Source organism: Triturus cristatus, chromosome 8, assembly GCF_964204655.1.
Source record: "Triturus cristatus chromosome 8, aTriCri1.1, whole genome shotgun sequence".
Taxonomy (NCBI): Eukaryota; Metazoa; Chordata; class Amphibia; order Caudata; family Salamandridae; genus Triturus; species Triturus cristatus.
In genome coordinates, this window is record NC_140591.1 from 1,472,235,121 (window position 1) to 1,472,256,765 (window position 21,645).

Below are 21,645 nucleotides of genomic sequence, written 5' to 3' on the forward strand. Positions count from 1 at the left end.
CGCCATTTTTCGGCCGAAAACGGCCGCAAAAGCGGCGATTATTTTATATCGCCACCTTGTCGATATGCCCCTTGGTTTTTTACGTGATGCTTTGTGCTGCAGTCCTGCCCTTCCTAAGCATTGTAAAAAGTAAGCCATTTGAAGCGGGTGTTGGGTGCTCGCAGGGTTGGGTGCAGGACCTGACCATCCCGGTGCAAAGCACAGTGATGGATTTTACTTACATATGTTTACTACCCCTCCTCGGGTATAAGACATACACTAGGAATCTCCAGCAATCTCTGTCCTCGGCCAGTCAGTCAAAATTCCTTATTTTGCTATTTCATAAATAGCATTAAAAGCATTTTACATACAAGTTAAATAGTAGGTGTTCAAAATTACACATTACAATAAAAGGAGACAGCTGCAGGGCTGAATCTACCTTCATCCCAGCTCTCACCCCTCCTTCAACACCCCCTTCCCGTCAGTGGCGACGAACTTTTAAGGGGCCCCTCTGCAATGTACACAGAGGGGCCCCTGCCCCGGATTTTATCCGGAGCGCTCATACCCGAGCGCTGTGCTGAGGGGGCCCCCTGCAGCTGGGAGGCCCCCACGCCCCTGCTTCCCCTCCACCCATCGCTCAGCCTCCTCCCATCACCTCCTCTAGCGTACTTTCCTCTCTTCCTGTGAGATCCCGCTCCTGTTCTTTTCCTTGTTTTAAATCTCTCTGGGTGCTACAAAGACTCCAGCTCACCTTCGAGACCTTCAATCACTGTTCGGTACTTGCCCCATAATGCATCAAGTAATGATGCGTTTCGCCCTATTTACTTGGCCACTTCACGTTTTTAGGTCTCGGGACCATCCGGTCTGCCGAAGGCAGAACCGGTAGTCCGGACATTTAATGTTTCTTAGAGTGGCTATTTAGCCCGCCTCTCTTTTTGGCTCTCCTCCATTAGCTGGCTTCCTAAACGGAGGCCAGCCATTAGAGGAGAGAGCCGTCCCTCCAAATAGGCTCTGTCTTTTTCAGTTTCGGGGGCGTGTTCCGTGCTGTTCTTTCCACTTTTTAGCCACGCCCTTTTTGGGCGTGTTTTTCTCTCCTCCTGCCAATGGCAAGAGGAGAGAAAAAGAAACACGCCCCCGAATCCGAAACCGCTGCTGCGTTTCTCCGAGGCATTTCTGCTTCGCCTCGGAGAAAGGCAGCGGTGTGCTTGTTATTGTGTGTTCAATTGAAATAAACTCGGTTTTCTTTTGTAGTTAAGTGTGTTTTCTATTGACGGGTATTTGTGTGGAGTTTGACTGGGGAAAGTGCCTCCGTATTTAAATGCAGGGCACCTTTCTTGGGTGCCTAAAAAGAGCTATCTCTGCGCCGGGCACACACATTTCGCATGTCCGTAGTGAGGGGGTCGGATGGTAAATACTTTGTGAACGTGAAAAGCCCCCCCCTCCCCTGATCTATCTCACTCCCAAATATGTAAAAAAATAACTTCCAGAATCTTGAACGACAAAGACTCCGTAACCCTTTTGCGTCCTACGTTGCGCATTTTTTAATACACATTAAAATGCAGTCATTTAATATCCTGGAGTCTGTTTGCGTGGTTTATGCAGGGTGCACACACCGCAGTGTCCACGAATCCCAGCAGTGTGCGTGTGTACGTGCACGCGCTGTCTGTTGAACCAGCCCCTGTGTGAGACCATCTCAGTGCCATCCTCGTTGCGGGCCATAGCTACCCACCTCTGCCACGCTCTGACCCGCCCCAAAGAGGCGCGAGCGGGGAGTGTGCGTGGGGGCAGAGGGTGCCAGGCCGTCTGCTGACCGGTTGCTGTCACTGTGTGTTCATCCTCCCGGAGCACGGCATTCCAGAAACGGTTGCGTCAGGGGTGTTGGGAGAACGTGACGTTCATAAGCATCAAACATGTTTCTTCTTAAGTGTGAAATCCCCCGACATTTTTCTGTGTTTGAAGTGTTCTTTGAATAGAATAAATGGTGATGTTTCCTAATTTGTGATTTGTTGTCTGTTGCTCTCCAGCATAGTTTGGGATGAAAAGGAAAGCGCAGCATTGTCTCGAATAGAGGAGCTAAGCTTCAGGACTGTCTCTTCCGCTCTGATCTAACACTATGCCTGATGGACTTTCCTTTTCACGGTGTTACGTTAGTGCGTTCTGCAGCTCAGGGCGCATTTGGATAGACAGACGGAGCACTTGTATATGACACGTGTTAGACCTGGCACCTTGGCGTGAGTTTCCCTTCCACTTTTTGATGGTGTGCCTCGATTGTTTTGCTGGTGTTGTCCGCTCAGGGCACTGCGCCACGGCTAATCCGTGCCGCAGTGCAAGTGCTCCCTAGGTAAAGTGTACCTGTAATTGATGTTCATGATTGATTTATTGGATTCACTGTCAGTCCCCAGTAAAGTGCACCAGGGGTGCCAGGGCTTGTGAATGCCAATGCTGCTGGTGGGCTTGCAGCGCTGGTTGCGCCACCCACAGAAAGCGGCCTTGTAAAATGTGTCTAGGGTCTGCCACCGCAGACCCTGCGTGCAGTCTGGGACTGTCGCGCTGACTGCGCAAGTGCCCCCACTTGCCAGTCCCTAAACCTTCCCTTACCTACATATTAGCCACCCCTCTGGTAGGCCCAAGGGCAGGGTGCATTGTAGGCATAAGGTAGGACATGCCCTGATGTGTGTGGCATGTCTTAGTAGTGAATTACAGCCCTTTTCGTTTTTCACTATTGAAGGCTACCTGCTCTCCATAGGCCAGAATGGGCTGCTGGGATCACGCCGACGCTGTGACCCCAGTGGACTCAGAGAGCAAGGTAGAATGTCAAGTTTAGTATGCCTGAACTCAGAATAATAAAATACTTCTTGTAGTCAAGTTTATTTTAATATCCTGGGTTTGTAAATACTACTTTTTAGAAAGTTAGTATTTACTGACCTGGCCATTTCAGTCCGCCTCTGCTGTGTGTATGTGTTCTGCCTGGCAACAGTAAGGAGCAGGGTTGGGGAATCCCCCGAGACAGGTTGGCTACCAGGTGGTGGGTAGAGAGGTGACACCTGGATGGGTGGGAGGAGTACACCTTGACTCTTGAATAGACCTGTGCTCTGCCCCCACAAAGCCGGCGCCGCCCCCTGTGGAGCGGCTGATGTCTCTGCCCTGCTGCTGAAAGGAAAGAGCAGAGTCACCATAACAAAGTGCTCCAGAACTGGACTGAGCCAGGCCCAGGCCCCCTGGCGCTAAAGAACAAAAGAATCATGGTATAAAAGTAGGAGCCTGGCTCCTAAGAAATCAGAATCCTGTTTACCACAAAGAACCTCTGCCCGACTAGAAGGAGAAGAAGACGCTGGAGGAGCTGGCCTGCTGCTTGCCTTGCTGAGAAAGGAGAGGAAGAGACTTACTGAAAAGACTTTGCTACTTTGTGCTTGAACATTCTCCAAGGGCTTGATCTGAGCTTGCCCCCTGAACTGAACCCCAGGACCAGTGGGTTCTCTGTGCTTTTGCTCGTCCTCCAATTCGAGCCGTGTGTGCATCCCGCTGGAAAGAGACTGCGCCCCTCATCGCCCCTCCTAGGGCCGTGACACTCAGAAGCTTGCCTGCCTCAAACCCGTGAGAGCCCCGCTCCGTCCAGAGCCGCTCTCTGTCCCCGGGCCAGGTCGCCTGCATCCCTGTCACCGCCTGCTACTGGAGCGCGCTGACCGCGCAACCACCCCTCCCGCCGGAAACCGTCCGACGACTGTGATCTACGCCAGGTCATCCAGCTGCACTGACCGTGCCCTGCGACCCCGCTTCGCTATCCCCGGACATCTCAGGCCGCGCCGCCCCCGCTGTGGAGACCCTCCGGCACCGCCGTGCTAAAGGGTCGCTGGCCGCGCCTGCCTACTGCCCACACCTGCTGATTGAGGACCCAAGAACACTTCCCAAGCTGAGAGTCGCACCGACCTGTGCCGACTCTCCACATCACGAAAGAAGTTCCAGTATCGGGCTCGGGGCCCGCAACGCCTTATTTCCCCGTTCGCAGGAGCCGATCTCTGTGAGTACTGGAACCACAAGTAACATTTGCAAGAGACTACAAGGTCTCCATTTGAAGCTACGAACAAAGAACATTGGCCTGCTTTATAACCTGGTGGCATAGCGAAAACGTTATTGGTCTTGTGATAAGTCTGCTGAGATATATATACTTATTTTTACATAAAGAAGCGTATTTTTCTACATATCCAAGTCTGGTGTCCGTTTCTGGAGGGATTGATGCATTTACTGTGTGTACGATTGTAAGTGCTTAACCAACAACGCCTGAGGAATCGCCTTGGCTGCTCACGCCACGCACCTAGAGGGTGAGCAAGGGTCATTCACGAGGGGTTATCCTGCGCCCTGACGTAGAGGAGAGGGTTCCTGCTTGACACAAGGGCAACCTTGCGCCAACCGGAGATCCCCGACTCTAACAACACGTATTTTTACGGTACTCTTTCGAAGTTGGAAATTACAAATGTGTTAACATATCTCGGAGTTTCGGGCAATTGGGCGCTTGTTTTATTTGTAATGTGTATCATTAGCGTGGGTTATGTTTGAGAAGAACATGGCTGTCTTTGTAAACTCCTACCTGACACATATTATAGATACACCATGTTTACTAAACCTCACTAGGTCTGGCGCGAGCCTTACCAAGACCGGGGCAGTTCTTTTATAATGCCTTTCGCCCCCCAAGGAATGTTGCCCCGGTACCGTTTACTGTTTAATGCGTGGTTTTACATATACCTTACAATGCACTCTAAATAAACCAGAATGCACACCTTCATTAAATACCAACACATTCTATAAAATATGTGCAAGTGCATTTCGTCATTGTTTAGTTGCGTGCACTTTTCACAGAGATTTATTTAATTTTAACAGCGCTTATAACGTGCACAGATTTCTAGGTTATTATACGTACATACCAAACAGGAACAGTACGAAGACTTTAAATTTTAATTGTGCTGCATAGAAAATTTAGCGCCTTACGTCGACTTTATATTTTGATTCTGCTGCCGCCATTAATGTTAGCGCCAATTCATTGCACAGCTCACCTCCCCCCTCCACCCACTGCCATAATGCTGAGTAATGGCAGGCTAGCCTGTATTTGTAATATGTTGTTTATTTCCGTGCACTTTTCACAGAGATTTATTTAATTTTAACAGCGCTTTTAACGTGCACAGATTTCAAGGTTATTATACGTACATACCAAATAGGAACAGTACCACTCTGCTTACATCTCACTACCTCACAACATTACTCTCCCTCACTACATCACTGTTTCACTACCTCACTCTCTCTCACTACATAACTCTCTCTACCTCACTACTCCACTCTCTCACTACCTCACTATCTCACAACTTCTCTCTCTCAAAACATCACTACCTCACTCTCTAGCTCACAACCTCACAACTTCACTCTCTCTCACTCACTACCTCAATCACTCTCTATCTCACTACCTCACTCTTTCTATCTCACTAACTCACTTTCACTCTCTCTTTCACTACCTCTCTCTCTATCTCACTACATCACAACATCACTCTATGCTTATATATCACTACCTCACAACATCCCTCTCCCTCACTACCTCACTCTTTCACTACCTCACTCTCTCTATCTCACTACCTCACTCTCTATCTACCTCACTCTCTATCTCACTACCTCACTCTCTATCTACCTCACTCTCTCTCACTACCTCACTCTCTATTTCAAAACCTCACTCTCTCTCTCTATCTCACTACCTCACTCTCTCTCTGCTAATGCAATAGGTATCACATATGCAAAAAAATCTAATGCCAATAGAAATGACAATGCCATTTATTTAGGGATACAAAAATGATAAAAAAATAATGAGCAATACCAATAGCTCTACCTATAATATTGCCGAGACCATTGCATTGTAAATGCTTGTTTTGGTATATTACTATAAACAAAGTAAAGCGTGCTTCATGTACGCCGGATAGAACATAATGCAGGAGGCGGGATAGCCTCAAAGATATGCAAGTTACATCTACCGCAATGCCTTCTAAGTACAAAACTATCTCTTTGCAGGAAGAAAGGCATTCATAAAAATGCAAATTCCCATAAAATCAGCATGATGTTTCCTGTCAAGTGGTTCCCACATGTACTGCAAAAGAGCGCTACATGAAGGTGGTGGTCCCAGGGCTGCAGGGGAGCCACGTGGCCCCCTGCATTCTTTTTGGCTAAAGCCCTGGGGAGGTGGTGGTCCTTGGGGCCCCCACACTCAATGTTAAGGCTCCAGAGGGGTCCACGCGGGAAAGCAGCATAAGTAGCTGCTCCCTGTGGGTGGGATCAATGCCGACTCTGGCTCAATGCAGGTAGCCTTGCTGGTTCAGCAGAAGACCGGGTACTCCCCCCACAGCCACCTAAGAGTGTATGGTGGGTGCCCACCTCTCAATTATTGTGGGCCCCAGTGGATGACGTCCACAGGGCTGAAAAAGACTCGGGAAGGGGGACCACACAGCCCCCTCCCCTTTATTTAAAGTAGTGGCCCTGAGGAAGGGGTCCCCGGGACCTAATAAGGCTCTGGGAGTGGGGCCACGTGACCTCCCTACTCTTTTAAAATAAAGGACCTGTGTGACAGTGTCCCCAGGGCCTCATAAGGCTCTGGCAGGGAGGCGTCTTTGCCCCCCTCCCCCTTTAAATAGCATAAGGCCCTGTGGTCCCCAGTGCCTCATGGACTTAATGAGGCTCGGGTGGAGGAGCACTTGTTATTAACAAATCTCAATGAAACTTTCCAAAAACAATGTACATCCACCTCAGCTTCTTCCTGAACACTTTTGGGGAGATCTGTGAAGCTGCGGCTGTGAAAATTAGGGGGTCCCTAAATGCAATTTCCCCATACAGCAATCTATAGGAAAATTGAACAGCGTTACCGTAAAAACGGCTGAACGGAATTACATCAAGTTTGATGAAAGCCTAGATCTTGGTCAAGAAAGCATGGTTTTTGTAATTTGGTGTAAATCTGTTTATTAGTTTCTGCAAAATTAAGGTTAGAAAACTTTGCATATCTAGATGATTGGGTCGGTGGGTGGCTATCAAGAGTCCCACAATCAAGCAACTTCAAATATTAGCTGAGGGGGTTTTCTTCCCTTTGAATGCCAAAGGCTCTCGACACACTACCTGTGCTCTGATTGGCTGGCCACGACATGAAGAGGAATGTTGTGCTACCAATTCAGGACTACGGGGACTCTGTCCCTGTGTTCATAAAATTAGAAAAAGATAAGGTAAAAAGGGGCAGTGTAGGGGAATCTTGACCCCCTAGACCCAGTGGGTGCATCCCAATGGACTCCCACTGGGGCCAAATTTCGAAAAAAAGAATTAGGGGGTTTCTGCGATCCCAGCGAGTGCCTCTGAACTCCAGGGGAAGTCCGACTGGAGTGCAGGGGCTGCACTGCCTCCTACAGGAGTCGTATGAGAGTGGTGGATCTGAATGTCTGAGGTGGCTTAGTGCAAACAGATGAAGTTAATGCGTAGCATGGGTTTGGCTGCCCTTGGGGTTGGGGCTGGATGCAGGGCCAGTTACTAGTTCCATTGGAAACTGATAACGGGGTCTAAGTGCGTCTTATTCTGTGGTGAAAATCACCCTTGGCAATAATGACACAGAAACCTCCACTATAGGGAGAATGAAGCATTAATATGCGCCATGCCACTAGGCAATAGTTCTCATCTTCTATACCGATAGGTCCATAGGTTCAAAAGTAATAAGGGTATCAAAAATGCCTTTGCAATGGAAAGTGCGGGTGAACTGCACAGTGGCGTGCCACTGTGAACTATATACAGGTAACTAGGTATGTACATAGATGTGGAGTTAAGAATATTAAACATACTTACCATCACAATATTGTGGCAATTGATGTTCTGGACACGAGATTTCTCTTTGGAACAATCCTATAGTCAAAATTCATGGGGAACCAGTTTTCTGAACACATTGGGCATCCAGGCGCATTCAATTAGTGAAAAACCTTGGCTCACCGCAGACACCTCTCTCATTCAGTGAACTACGACTTCACTTCAACCCATTAGACCTAGGCCTTTACGACTTTCTTAAACTTATCCAAGACCAAGCCCCCAGCTGGAGATCCCTCCCTCTTCAAAACCATACCGACCTTCAATACATCTGTCCACCAATGGTCTAATTTCTTTTACCTCTTAAAACCAAAATCCACTAACTTGGTCTCAAAACTTCAAACAAAATGGGACCCCTCAAAGACTATTTCCCCAGACTCTTGGGGGCTGATTCACAATGGTAAACTTAGACCAAAAGTCTAAATTTAGACCTGAAATCTAAGTTTAGACCTAAAGTCTAACTTTACTACTAGTTAAGTTAGAATTTTGGTCGAAGTTTAGACCAAAAGTCTAACTTAGACCAAAAGTCTAACTCCACTACTACTAATGTTAGACTCTTGGTCTAAGTTGAGGCCAAATATCTAACTTAGATCAGAATCAAACACACAGAGGGACCCTGGGCCTAGAACAAAAGAAGAATGCCAATGCTAGTGGAGTGTGCCTTTTACAGGACAGTTTCCCTCACCCACCTGAAGGTGGCATGCTTCATCATAGGGCAACCTCCTCGCACTATGAACCTAGTCATAATGCGGGCAACACCCCCTCACTGAGAGGGAGGAGCTCAGGGATGTTTTGTTTGTTTAAAAGAGGTATAATAAATACCTTAAGTGAAATGAGTGTGGTGAAGGAAGTGAAAAGGGATCAGACAAATGTGAGCTGAAACTAGTTTAGAGGCACACAGTTAGTTTTATTCAGGCGTCCCCTGGCCAGGATTAAAAAATATAAACTATGACAGAGAGGAATTAAAACATGGGCAACCGTGCCATGTTTAAATGACTCAATGAGCTGTGTGACTACACTTTCTCGTCTCTGTATATGTGGGTATTCCCAGCTTTTTGCCTTTAGTGGTTCGCTCTGGGCAGCAGCACCTTCTGCAATGCAAAACGTGTTTTTCGACCCTTCGTAAAAAAAATACATGTGAAATGTGTAACTTTTTCCAGAATATTCCAGGACAAGAGTTAGAATAGTCAAATAGTTTATTGTATATGATTACTTAAAATCGTTACAATGTACATTTAAATATATATATATATATATATATATATATATATATATATATATATATATATATATATATATATATATTATCTACTGGCGGTCGCCAGTAGATAGTTATAGTTACAACCTAGTTTCCATAGGAAATCTCAAAATTCTATTTTGAATAACTTTGGCGCCGGTTGACGAATCCTCGCGAAATTTTCAAAAATAATGGGGCGCTCCGTTCAGCTCCTACCCTGAAAGTCTCGGGGTGATTCGTCAAGCGGGCGCCGAGAAAAAGGGGGGGTCCCAAAATGCGTTTTCCCCATGCATTTTTCCATAGGACCTTTAGTCGCAGCTACAGCCCGAACGGCTGAACAGAATTACGTGGAATTTGGCAGAGAGGTAGCCATAAGGTCAAGGAAGTGCCTTTTGCAGGTCTGGTGTAAATCTGTTCAGTATTTCCTGAGAAAATAGCATTTAAAAGCATGTCAATATCTATACGTGCGCACCGTGCGCGCACTGTGCGCGCACCCTGCCGTGCGCGAGCGCAATTCTGATTGGTTGTTAGATGTCGGTAAACATTTGAATCGGTCGAAACCAGGAAGTGTCGGCCGCCATTTTGTCTCTCGCAGTCTGAGGGGGTGAAAAACAAAGGTGGAGAACGTGAAAAGGGGGCAGAGTGGACAGTTCCTGACCCCCTAGCCTTGGTCAGGGGGTCACAGAAGGACCCCCAAGGGAGAAAAAAACAATTCTTTTTTTTTTTTAAATCGCGAGGTGCGCGCACCCTGCACGCACGGCGAACCGTGGGTGCTCGGCACCGAGTGCCCACAGTGCACGCACGGTGCGCGCACGGTGTAAAACCTGAAAAATAAAATAAAAACATAACTTAGTATTTAAAAAACAGTACAAATTCACTGAAAAAACCATAGGTTTCACACACGTTATAGTTACGAATTAGAATTTAGCTCCGTTAACAGGGGAACGCTTGATGCTTCTTTTGAATGTTAATACGGAGCTAGGTTCACTCGCGCCTCCTAACCTACAAAGGAATGCTACGACAGCAAAAAGGTTGGCGCGTGGAAGGGATTCAGACAGGGGGACATCCTGTCATGATCTTGCAGTATGTAAACGGCTTTTCCAGAGTCAAAATTATCAAATATGAGCAGCGATAATAATACTCTCACCTGACTGTTTAAAACGAAAATTCCACTCTGAAATCGTGATTGTGCAAAAAGATGGAACTGTTGTCTTGTATTGTTTAACCTGCACAATGCACTTTGGGAGCAGTAGTTCATAACTGCAGTCACGTGACGCATCGTAATTAATTAGGCTCGAGCGCACCTGGGCGCTTGTGATCCAGTCTGTGAACAAGGCAGGAGCCGAAACGTTAGACATATGGAAGCAGGCGCTTTGAAACTTTGGAAATAAAGCGAGTTACAACTACATGGGCCTCACCTTGTTTGTTTGCCAGGAAGGTGTTAATGGGCTTCCCTGTGCCCATCTTGTGAGGCCACCCTGAAGGGCCAGGAGCTCCGTTAACAGGGGAACGCTTGATGCTTCTTTTGAATGTTAATACGGAGCTAGGTTCACTCGCGCCTCCTAACCTACGAAGGAATGCTACGACAGCAAAAAGGTTGGCGCGTGGAAGGGATTCAGACAGGGGGACATCCTGTCATGATCTTGCAGTATGTAAACGGCTTTTCCAGAGTCAAAATTATCAAATATGAGCAGCGATAATAATACTCTCACCTGACTGTTTAAAACGAAAATTCCACTCTGAAATCGTGATTGTGCAAAAAGATGGAACTGTTGTCTTGTATTGTTTAACCTGCACAATGCACTTTGGGAGCAGTAGTTCATAACTGCAGTCACGTGACGCATCGTAATTAATTAGGCTCGAGCGCACCTGGGCGCTTGTGATCCAGTCTGTGAACAAGGCAGGAGCCGAAACGTTAGACATATGGAAGCAGGCGCTTTGAAACTTTGGAAATAAAGCGAGTTACAACTACATGGGCCTCACCTTGTTTGTTTGCCAGGAAGGTGTTAATGGGCTTCCCTGTGCCCATCTTGTGAGGCCACCCTGAAGGGCCAGGAGCTCCGTTAACAGGGGAACGCTTGATGCTTCTTTTGAATGTTAATACGGAGCTAGGTTCACTCGCGCCTCCTAACCTACGAAGGAATGCTACGACAGCAAAAAGGTTGGCGCGTGGAAGGGATTCAGACAGGGGGACATCCTGTCATGATCTTGCAGTATGTAAACGGCTTTTCCAGAGTCAAAATTATCAAATATGAGCAGCGATAATAATACTCTCACCTGACTGTTTAAAACGAAAATTCCACTCTGAAATCGTGATTGTGCAAAAAGATGGAACTGTTGTCTTGTATTGTTTAACCTGCACAATGCACTTTGGGAGCAGTAGTTCATAACTGCAGTCACGTGACGCATCGTAATTAATTAGGCTCGAGCGCACCTGGGCGCTTGTGATCCAGTCTGTGAACAAGGCAGGAGCCGAAACGTTAGACATATGGAAGCAGGCGCTTTGAAACTTTGGAAATAAAGCGAGTTACAACTACATGGGCCTCACCTTGTTTGTTTGCCAGGAAGGTGTTAATGGGCTTCCCTGTGCCCATCTTGTGAGGCCACCCTGAAGGGCCAGGAGCTCCGTTAACAGGGGAACGCTTGATGCTTCTTTTGAATGTTAATACGGAGCTAGGTTCACTCGCGCCTCCTAACCTACGAAGGAATGCTACGACAGCAAAAAGGTTGGCGCGTGGAAGGGATTCAGACAGGGGGACATCCTGTCATGATCTTGCAGTATGTAAACGGCTTTTCAAGAGTCAAAATTATCAAATATGAGCAGCGATAATAATACTCTCACCTGACTGTTTAAAACGAAAATTCCACTCTGAAATCGTGATTGTGCTAAAAGATGGAACTGTTGTCTTGTATTGTTTAACCTGCACAATGCACTTTGGGAGCAGTAGTTCATAACTGCAGTCACGTGACGCATCGTAATTAATTAGGCTCGAGCGCACCTGGGCGCTTGTGATCCAGTCTGTGAACAAGGCAGGAGCCGAAACGTTAGACATATGGAAGCAGGCGCTTTGAAACTTTGGAAATAAAGCGAGTTACAACTACATGGGCCTCACCTTGTTTGTTTGCCAGGAAGGTGTTAATGGGCTTCCCTGTGCCCATCTTGTGAGGCCACCCTGAAGGGCCAGGAGCTCCGTTAACAGGGGAACACTTGATGCTTCTTTTGAATATATATATATATACATATATATATATATATATATATATATATATATATATATATATATTATCTACTGGCGGACGCCAGTAGATAGTTATAGTTACAACCTAGTTTCCATAGGAAATCTCAAAATTCTATTTTGAATAACTTTGGCGCCGGTTGACGAATCCTCGCGAAATTTTCAAAACTAATGGGGCGCTCCGTTCAGCTCCTACCCTGAAAGTCTCGGGGTGATTCGTCAAGCGGGCGCCGAGAAAAAGGGGGGGTCCCAAAATGCGTTTTCCCCATGCATTTTTCCATAGGACCTTTAGTCGCAGCTACAGCCCGAACGGATAAACAGAATTACGTGGAATTTGGCAGAGAGGTAGCCATAAGGTCAAGGAAGTGCCTTTTGCAGGTCTGGTGTAAATCTGTTCAGTATTTCCTGAGAAAATAGCATTTAAAAGCATATCAATATCTATACGTGCGCACCGTGCGCGCACTGTGCGCGCACCCTGCCGTGCGCGAGCGCAATTCTGATTGGTTGTTAGATGTCGGTAAACATTCGAATCGGTCGAAACCAGGAAGTGTCGGCCGCCATTTTGTCTCTCGCAGTCTGAGGGGGTGAAAAACAAAGGTGGAGAACGTGAAAAGGGGGCAGAGTGGACAGTTCCTGACCCCCTAGCCTTGGTCAGGGGGTCACAGAAGGACCCCCAAGGGAGAAAAAACAATTCTTTTTTTTTTTTTAAATCGCGAGGTGCGCGCACCCTGCGCGCACTGCGAACCGTGGGTGCTCGGTGCGCGAAGCGCACCGAGTGCCCACAGTGCGCGCACGGTGCGCGCACGGTGTAAAACCTGAAAAATAAAATAAAAACATAACTTAGCATTTAAAAAACCGTACAAATTCACTGAAAAAACCATAGGTTTCACACACGTTATAGTTACGAATTAGCATTTAAAGAACCTTGCAAATTCACTTAAAAAACCATAGGTTTCACACATGTTATAGTTAGCTGGACATTTCACTTGTAAAAAACCAATGAAATTCCCCCGTTATAGTTACTGCAGGCAACTATAACTCACGCAACCGCAATCCTCTGCTGATCACTGATGACATATGTGTCTTTCTGAAAAATAAATATTTGTAATATATGTATAGCTAAAGATTAATGGAAGAAGACATGGGTAAATAAGTGTCTAAATACAGTGATGTAATATCTGACGTCATCAGCAGAGGATTGCGGTCGCGTGAGTTATAGTTGCCTGCAGTAACTATAACGGGGGAATTTCATTGGTTTTTTACGAGTGAAATGTCCAGCTAACTATAACATGTGTGAAACTTATGGTTTTTTAAGTGAATATATATATATATATATATATATATATATATATATATATATATATATATAAACGTAATCTTCCATTGAATACTACTTTTTAGTGTCATAGTTACCAAGATTTAAAAATCTGAATAACATTATAATACACATAGAATGTTATCTAACAATTTAAAACGATCTGTGCGGCTTCTATTAAAAACTTTCAGAGTTGCGCAATTTCTTTCAGCTAGTTCCTGTTCAAGATATAGTGTCCATTTTAAATTCCAAACTTGACCATTTTTCTATGTTTGTTCCCGTCATTCTATCTAGTGTATCTTTTTTATTTTTTTATTTTATTTGTTTATTGATTTTTTTACTTGCTGTTTGGGCTAGTAAGCCATGTACGCGACGCCCCTGCCGTCCGTGATCATGGTTTATTCATGGCCTCTAAATCGGCTTGCCTTAAAAGTTTCCTTACTTTTGCTAGGTATTTAACAACCCCGGCATGCCAGAATAATTGAGGATCCTTCCAGCCAACGTATCACTGCTTGCCTGCAAGTGCGAATATTCAATTCGTTAAAAATTGATTTTAAAAACCTCCTCCTTATATCCTTAACTGCTGGGCAAGCGCACAGCAGGTGTATTAGTGTTTCGTTACAGAAGCCGCATAGTCGACAGTGTGCAGCTTGATGATTGCTTTGCCAGGACGGTTGTAGATCTTCCGAATCGTGCATGCCCAAGCGGTATTGTATGAAACTCTTTTTTAGCTCAGTACTGAAATGTGTTAATAAGTATGCCTGAGGTTTAGTTGATATGTAAGAGTTAATCACGGTCCACCCATGTCTGCGTTTCGAAGTTGTTATTTTGTCTTCCAGGAAAGACTTCATCTTTGATGTTTTATTTACCAATTTACCAAAAGCTACCCGCTCTAACTGGCTGTCCCATGTTGTTTGTATATCAAGTTCCGCTAATGATTTTCTCAGGTATGCTCCCCATGAATGTGTAATGTCTTGGTCTATCTGGATTTTGATTTCTTCCCAGCAAGTGTTGTTAAATGGCCCCGGCTCAGATGCGCGGAATTTGTGGCATAGTTTCACAAAGCCACTCATACTCCGAAGTTTCTGATTCTGAAGGCCGAACTCCAGCCGGACCTGAGCTGGAGCGGCGGACTTTGGTAAGTTAAAAACAGCTTTATAGACCTTTGTCTGGAGATCGTTTAGCAGTTCCGCCTCTTTGCCGCACCAAACTACTAGGACATATGACAATGTCGGTACAATTTGTGCTGCCATCACTTTTAGAAGATGTGCATAACTCGGACAGCCCATTTTTTTATTCAAGAGTCTATACGCAAAGATTAACGATTGTGCTTTTGCCTTTAAGTCCATTTTATGTTCTTTGTGTGTTGAGCTTCCCCCTAGTTTTAAACCAAGATATTTGTAGGCCACTTGTTCTTCTATTGGAGTCCCTTTCAAGTACCATTTGAACTTGTTTTTTTTTGGGTCAACAAGACGTACAACCTTGGTTTTGTCTTTATTTATTTCCAAGCTGTCTCTGACCAGATGGATGACTAAGTTGTTAATCGCTCTTTGTAGCCCAATAGGGCTTTGGCTCAGTACCACAATATCGTCTGCGTACTGTAGGAAGGGTATTGGCTCCTTGACTAGGTTTGGCAGATGGCAGTTGGCTGATTGCATATGTTTACTAATATCTGACATTAATAAATTAAATAGACTCGGGCAAGGACACAGCCTTGTTTTAGCCCTTGCTCTGTGCAGATACTGCTGGTAGTGTTAAGTCCATCGCCTAGTTTCACTCTAGCCCAGGTTTCGCTGTACAGGGCTATTATTGCATACAGTAATTTGCTCGGCAGCCCCCATGCCCTTAATTTTTCCCAGTGGCGATTTCTGCTTACTTTGTCGAATGCGGCTTTCAAATCGACAAAACATGCAAATAACCAAGTTTTCATTTTTCTTGCCTTTTCGGTTAGGAGTGCTAGCGTGGACAGATTTTTCAAGGTACCCATCCCTTGTCTAAAACCAGTTTGAAACTTTGGAATTATGCTTGTCTCGTCCATCCACTCTTGAAGGTGAAGTAATAGGCATGATCCGTATAGTTTGGCCTCAACATCAATCAATGATATCAGTCTGTAGTTTTCTGGTTTATTATGGTCTCCCTGTTTAAATATTGGGTGAATGATATTCCCTTTCCAGGATTTGAGGATGTTGTTCTCACTGTAGATCAGATTAAATAATGGCGCGAGGTAATCAGCCCAAAAGTCTGGCGCGTGTTTGAATAGTGCGTTGGGCAATCCATTCGGGCCTGCCGCCCCCTCCGTTTTCAACTCTCTTATTATTCCTCTCAATTGTTTATTATCAATTAGGAAATTTTGGTCGTTGTTACTTTCTGCTTGACCAGTATATTCTACTACTACCGGTTTTAGGTCCTTTAGTGGTTTTGCCATTGCGTGCTTATCATTCCTCGCACTGCTGTACTTATTATGTACGTGCTCCATCCAGGTTTTTTCACCAATTCCCGCTTCTTGTTGTAATTTTCTACCCTTGGTCATGTTATTTATAATGCCCCAGAATTCCCTGCTGTTTGGCAAAGTGCTTGCCCACAGTAGCTGTGTCCAGATTTTTTCTTTATATTCTGTCTTAGCTTCGCTCAGCATTTTCTTATAATTCTTCTGTAGCTCCTTTAATTTATTCTTGTCTCTTTTCTTACCCGTTTTGGCCGCCATGGCTTGAATTTGTGCCTCTTTTGCCATCTTTCTCTTTTCATCTCGTAAAGAGAGGTTAAACCATGGATCCTGTCTGGTGTCTATTCTTTTTGTGTTTCTTTTAGTGGCCAGAAAACTTCGGGTAAGGAAGAGGCATAGATTTTCCCAAGTTCTTATTCGATTTTCTTCTCTCCGCGGCCCTATTTATATGTTCTTTGAGGGTATCCATTATGTTCGCCATATTTGTACCTTGCCATTTTAGTTTCCTCAAGTTAAACTTTTCTACATGTTGTCTCAGCGTGTTTATTTTTTGCGCCCCCCGGGCTAGCTTAATATTGAGCTTTGTAATTTGCGGGTGATGGTCACTTTCTATACGTGTGAGGATTTGAAATGAGTCTATTCTTGGGACTAGGTTAATGCTGATGATGGTGAAATCTATTGTAGATCAACTTTTTCCGTTGGAGTACGTTATGGCTGAGGGTCTATCCCCTGCGGTGTTACCATTCAGGATTGACAGGCCGTACCTTTCTAACCCTCGCGTTATGATTTGATGTCCCCAATCATCCTGCCTCCTTATTTTATTTTGTTTTAGTAGGTTATAATTAAAATCTCCTCAAATGATCAGAGGGCAGAATTCGTGCGACTTTTTCAATGCAATTATCAGATTAATTAGTATTGTAAATTTTTCCTTCTGATTTATTTTTTCGGGATGAACATATACGTTGACTAAAATTAGTTGCCAGTCCATTTTACTTGAGTTTCGCTTTCCAGTAACTTTTGTAACTTGGAGCCAGTTTGCCCCGGCATCTAACTCTTCTGTTTGCCAACCGTGTTTGTGTGTTATGTATGTTGATAAGCCTCCCCTCGGGTGACCAAACCTTGCAAATTTTTCTGCTAGGATGTGATGTTCAATGTAACCAGATATTGCAGTGGGTTTCATTATCCACGTTTCTTGAAGGAGTATTATATCTTGTTGTTCGAGGAAGGACAGAGTTTCATGGTCATGACCCATGTTTTTAAATCCGTGGACGTTCCATGAACAGATCTTTATCGTGTTCTGAATTTCATCCTTCAACTCTCGGCCCTGCTCTTTAGCCTGAACAATCTGCCCACACCTTTCGTCAGTCGTTGGGGACTTTAACTGTTCATTAGGTACGCGTGTTGCTTAATGCTTTTGGCACCCAAGACCAGTCGGTGCCGTCGGCTGTGTGGTAATTTAGCTGCCTGCCGGTTTCTTTACCCTCTTTTAAAATTGTTGGCCCCGGAGGCGTGGTGGATCGTGTGCCGTGTAAGCATGTTTTTTCCTTTTTCGCAGATGCGTCTTCCAATTTTTGAATCCTCTGGTTTATTAAGAGGCGGTAAGGATACCTTGGATGTTTGTGCGGCCGCAGTATGATTCCCCAGAGTTCGAAAGTCGTTCTGGTAGCATATATCCTGTCGACTAGATCCTTTGAGGACCAGGTAGTCAAAGTCTCTTCAATGTCTTCGTTTTCCGGGGAATTCTTAAATTCCACGGCTAAAAGATCTTGCGAAGTTATTCCGTTTAGTTCAGGAATTTCTTTGAACAACCTTAAAATATTCCCTCTGTTTAGTGTGTCTTGCCTTCCTTTTGTACAATATTCTGGTACAAATGTCAACTTGGAGGTGTTCTCCCTCTGGTTATTTTCAGAGCAGCTGACACTTCCCGAACTTTCCTCTATTCCTGCCAGTATATTTTTGGCATACGCAATTTCCTTATCAATCTGTCTTTCTTGTTCTATGCTGAACTGTTCCTGCAAAGTTACGGGATTTTTTACTTCTTTTATCCCTTGCTCCAATTTTCCAGCTTCTTTTTGTATTGCAGGCCCTTTTGGCTCGCTGTGCTTGTCGATAAATTGCAACTTGCATGATCTTCCTTTTCTATTTATTGTGATCTTGATTGAATTTTGGCTACTATGTTCTTTATTATCTGTTATCTCGTTCGCCTTGTTGCCTGGTGTTATTTCCCTTCTTTCCGATTGTTCTCGTTTTTTTGCACCCTTTTCCCTCCAAACTGTTTGCCGTCCATTCTCTGGTTTGGTGCCTCTCTTATCCTCGGTTGTAATCCTAGACTGAGCTTGCGGTGTATTTTCGGCCCCTTCTCTCTTTTCAGTATATGGGATTTGTTTTGGTTGTCTTGTTTTGTCCTCCTTTTCCCTGCTGTCAACTTTTGATCCATTTTCTGAACCTCCTTACTCATTAGGTCTAGTTTTTGTTGGGTCCTGCCATGTTTTTTCCGCCCCTTCTCCCTTTTCAGTGTATTGGGTCTGGTCTAATTGCCTTTTTAAACTTCCGGGGGTTGGTGCGGATACTGCAGTCGACCGACAGTTAGATGTTATGTGCAGCGTCTGCTTTGTATTCTCTTTGGAAGTCTCGGCCAGAATTCTTGGTGCATTTTGCTTTGTGTTTAGTCAGTTACAATCCGTTGTATAATTTAGTTGGTCTGCACCCAATATTGGATCTTCCGTTATACCTATTATCAATGCTTTATTTTCTTTCTTTTGTGTTTTTTGATTTGTGAAAATAGGAAAAATGTTCCCTACTTTTGTGGTTGATTGAATATTATATTTTTCCCTACCCTTTCTAGCACGTTTTCGTTGTCTTTTTGTAAGTTTTATAGTTTTTGAGGTATCAGTAGAGCTCTGTGTAACTTCGAATTGCTGGTCCCTTATTTCAGATTCCTCTGTTTCCACTTGTTCTGTTGTCAGTAACTTGTATCCCCTTGGATGTGTACTTTCCTATGAACTCGTCCTTTCCCTCTTCATCTCTTAGAATTGCTCCTTTTTGTTTGTGATTTGTTGCTAATTGCACTGCCCCTAGGATATCACTTAATATTTCAGGCAATTTTGCCAATTTATCTATTATTTTACCACAACTGCAGTTGAACTCCTGGTTGCGATTGTTTGGCTGTAGTTCTGGGGATCCCCTGCGCTTTACCAGGGAAGTAATTGAATCCAGCTTTGTATTTATGCCTGCAATATGACCAGCTATTAGATTTATGAGGTCTATCTGGACTTCCATTTTATCTGACTGAAAGTTCAGAACCCTGATTGCTTGTTCCAGTGTGCTTAATAGAGTATTACTCCATGGGGTCGTATGCAGTTCATCAAGGGAATTTCCAATATCCTTAGACTTGTAATCACTCCTGCTTGCAGATGAAATTGTTATCGGGGATGAAAAGTTTAATTGATTTATATTCATCGGAAAGCTTCCTTCCTCCTGTGTTTTCACCGGTTTGTCAATCCTGCTGACTGATGCAATTGTAATTGGTGATGAAAAATGTAGTTGCTTTTTTCCCAATTACAAACTTCCTTCTTCCTGTGCACTTATATGTGGGTCTTTTCTTTGGATCTGATGGGGTAGATACCAGCATTCCTGCTCTTCCCGATACTCCCTTCTCTTTACACGGTAATGCGATATTCCCTTCAATTACCTCGTTCAGGGATACCTGGGTTTGGGTGTTAGTTTCTAATATTTGCAACATGTTAGCATCATTTGATATTGAGAATGAGCTTGCCCAGGCATCGTCCTGTTGCGTTTCCTGATCATCTGATTTATTTTTTGTTTCCTCCAGGTACTCTTTGTTGTGCTCCTTTGAGCCTCTCCCTGGTGTTTGATTTATTGACGTGGTAATGCAATTTATCTGTGCTATTGCTGTAACCAGTCTATTTGCTTGCGCTTCCATGGTTGGTTTCTGTATGTCGGGAGTTGTTTTTTGTGTGCTGGGGGTACTTAACTGTCGCTGTGTGGAAGGGGGACTTGTTTTACTGGGTGTACGTGCACACTTTTGCTGTTGCTCGACTGTTCCTGAATTATCATAACCTTTGTTCGCCCTTTTTGCTGGTTCTATGGGGCATGGCAAGCGGGCTGTCTCTGTAGTTGGTGCGTAAATGGCGGCCATTGGGTCCTTTAGAAAGAAAAATTTCTGGATCCCGGTTTTATTACCCGGACTAAGGGATATTGTTTCCGGCGTTGGTGCCGAGACCAGTCTCTCTCTCTGTCTATGGGCCTTGCTTTTTGTACTTGTTTCTGGCCCTTGCTCTATAACGTTTTTTATCTTACTTAATTGTTTTTGTTTTTACCTATGTTCACCTGCCGAACTTTCCCAGATCGCATATTTCTTTATTGCAAAATTGCGTTGTTGGCTTGTTTCCCCTTAAGGGCGCCACTGGTATCCTTTATGTAGTTGCAATAGGGGATGGAATTTAGTATTGGGGTAAGACTGCGATTGCTAGACCAATTTTCACAGATCTACCGCGCCGCTGGTGACCTTTATTCAGTTGCAATAGGTGGTGGGATTAGTGTTGGTACAACGCTGCAATTGTTGGACCAATTTCCTCAGATCTACCGTGCCAGTTAGTGTAACTTCGGTACTGGCACCCTTCTGTGTGTAATTAGGCAGGTTCTTTCGCTGCTCCCACCGCTTCTCCCACTGCGTTCTGTCGCACTAAATACCCCCCCTTAGTCAAAACCCCCTAGCAATCGCCCAATCACCTCGCCTCACCTCACCTCTGTAGAGGGAGGGGGAGGGTCAGTCTGGGGGGGGGGCGTCTGTTATTCAGTGTTATGCAGAGTTCACTGTATTTACAACGTTTTGCAGTGTTCTCTGCAGTGCTCTTACTCACTGTTTGCTCGCTGCCACTACTCAATCCTCTCACCAGTCCACTCCTCTCCACTCCGAGCACTCTTTGCTCACAGCCGCTGCGCAGTCCTCTCACCAGTCCTCGCTCCACTCTGCTCCACTTTGCTCCTCTTTGCTCGGCTCCAAGCACAGAGTGCAGTCCTCTCACCAGTCCTTGCTCCACTCTGCTCCACTTTGCTCTGCTCCAAGCACAGAATGCAGAGCACAGAACACAGAGCGCTGACACCGGCGCTTTTTTCACGAGCTCCACAACCTTCGCTCTGCTCCGGGAGCAGGGCACAAGCAGGGCGCAGAGCCCAGAGCGCTGACGCCGGCGCTTTTCCACAACCTCCTTCACAACCTCCCAGGGCCGAGGGTCGGGGTCAGAATGTCTCGCGGCACCAACGCGCCAGCAAGGCAGGCAGGCAAAGCGAGGCGAGACGAGGCAAGGCAGCCCACAGCCCACCGGCTCCGTGGCTCACTCTGCGCGACTTGCGCAGGTCACCAGCGGATTACCAGCGAATTACCGGCACACACAGATCGCCGGCCCACACAATTCACCGGCTGCTGCCGCTCACTGCCGTACACTGCCGCCCGCCTCTCTGCTCCGGAAGCGAAAGAGAACCAGTAGAGGGAGCTCTTCCAAAACAGTCAACCACGCGCAGTCAGAATTAGAGTTAGAATAGTAAATAA

General features: G+C 45.3%; 1 protein-coding gene across 1 annotated transcript in view; it reads left to right on the forward strand.

Annotated features, from left to right (window-relative positions):
* Positions 1-21,645, forward strand: part of LOC146805961 (P2Y purinoceptor 2-like) — a 35,962-nt gene that overhangs the window by 12,883 nt on the left and 1,434 nt on the right. The window lies entirely within an intron of this gene.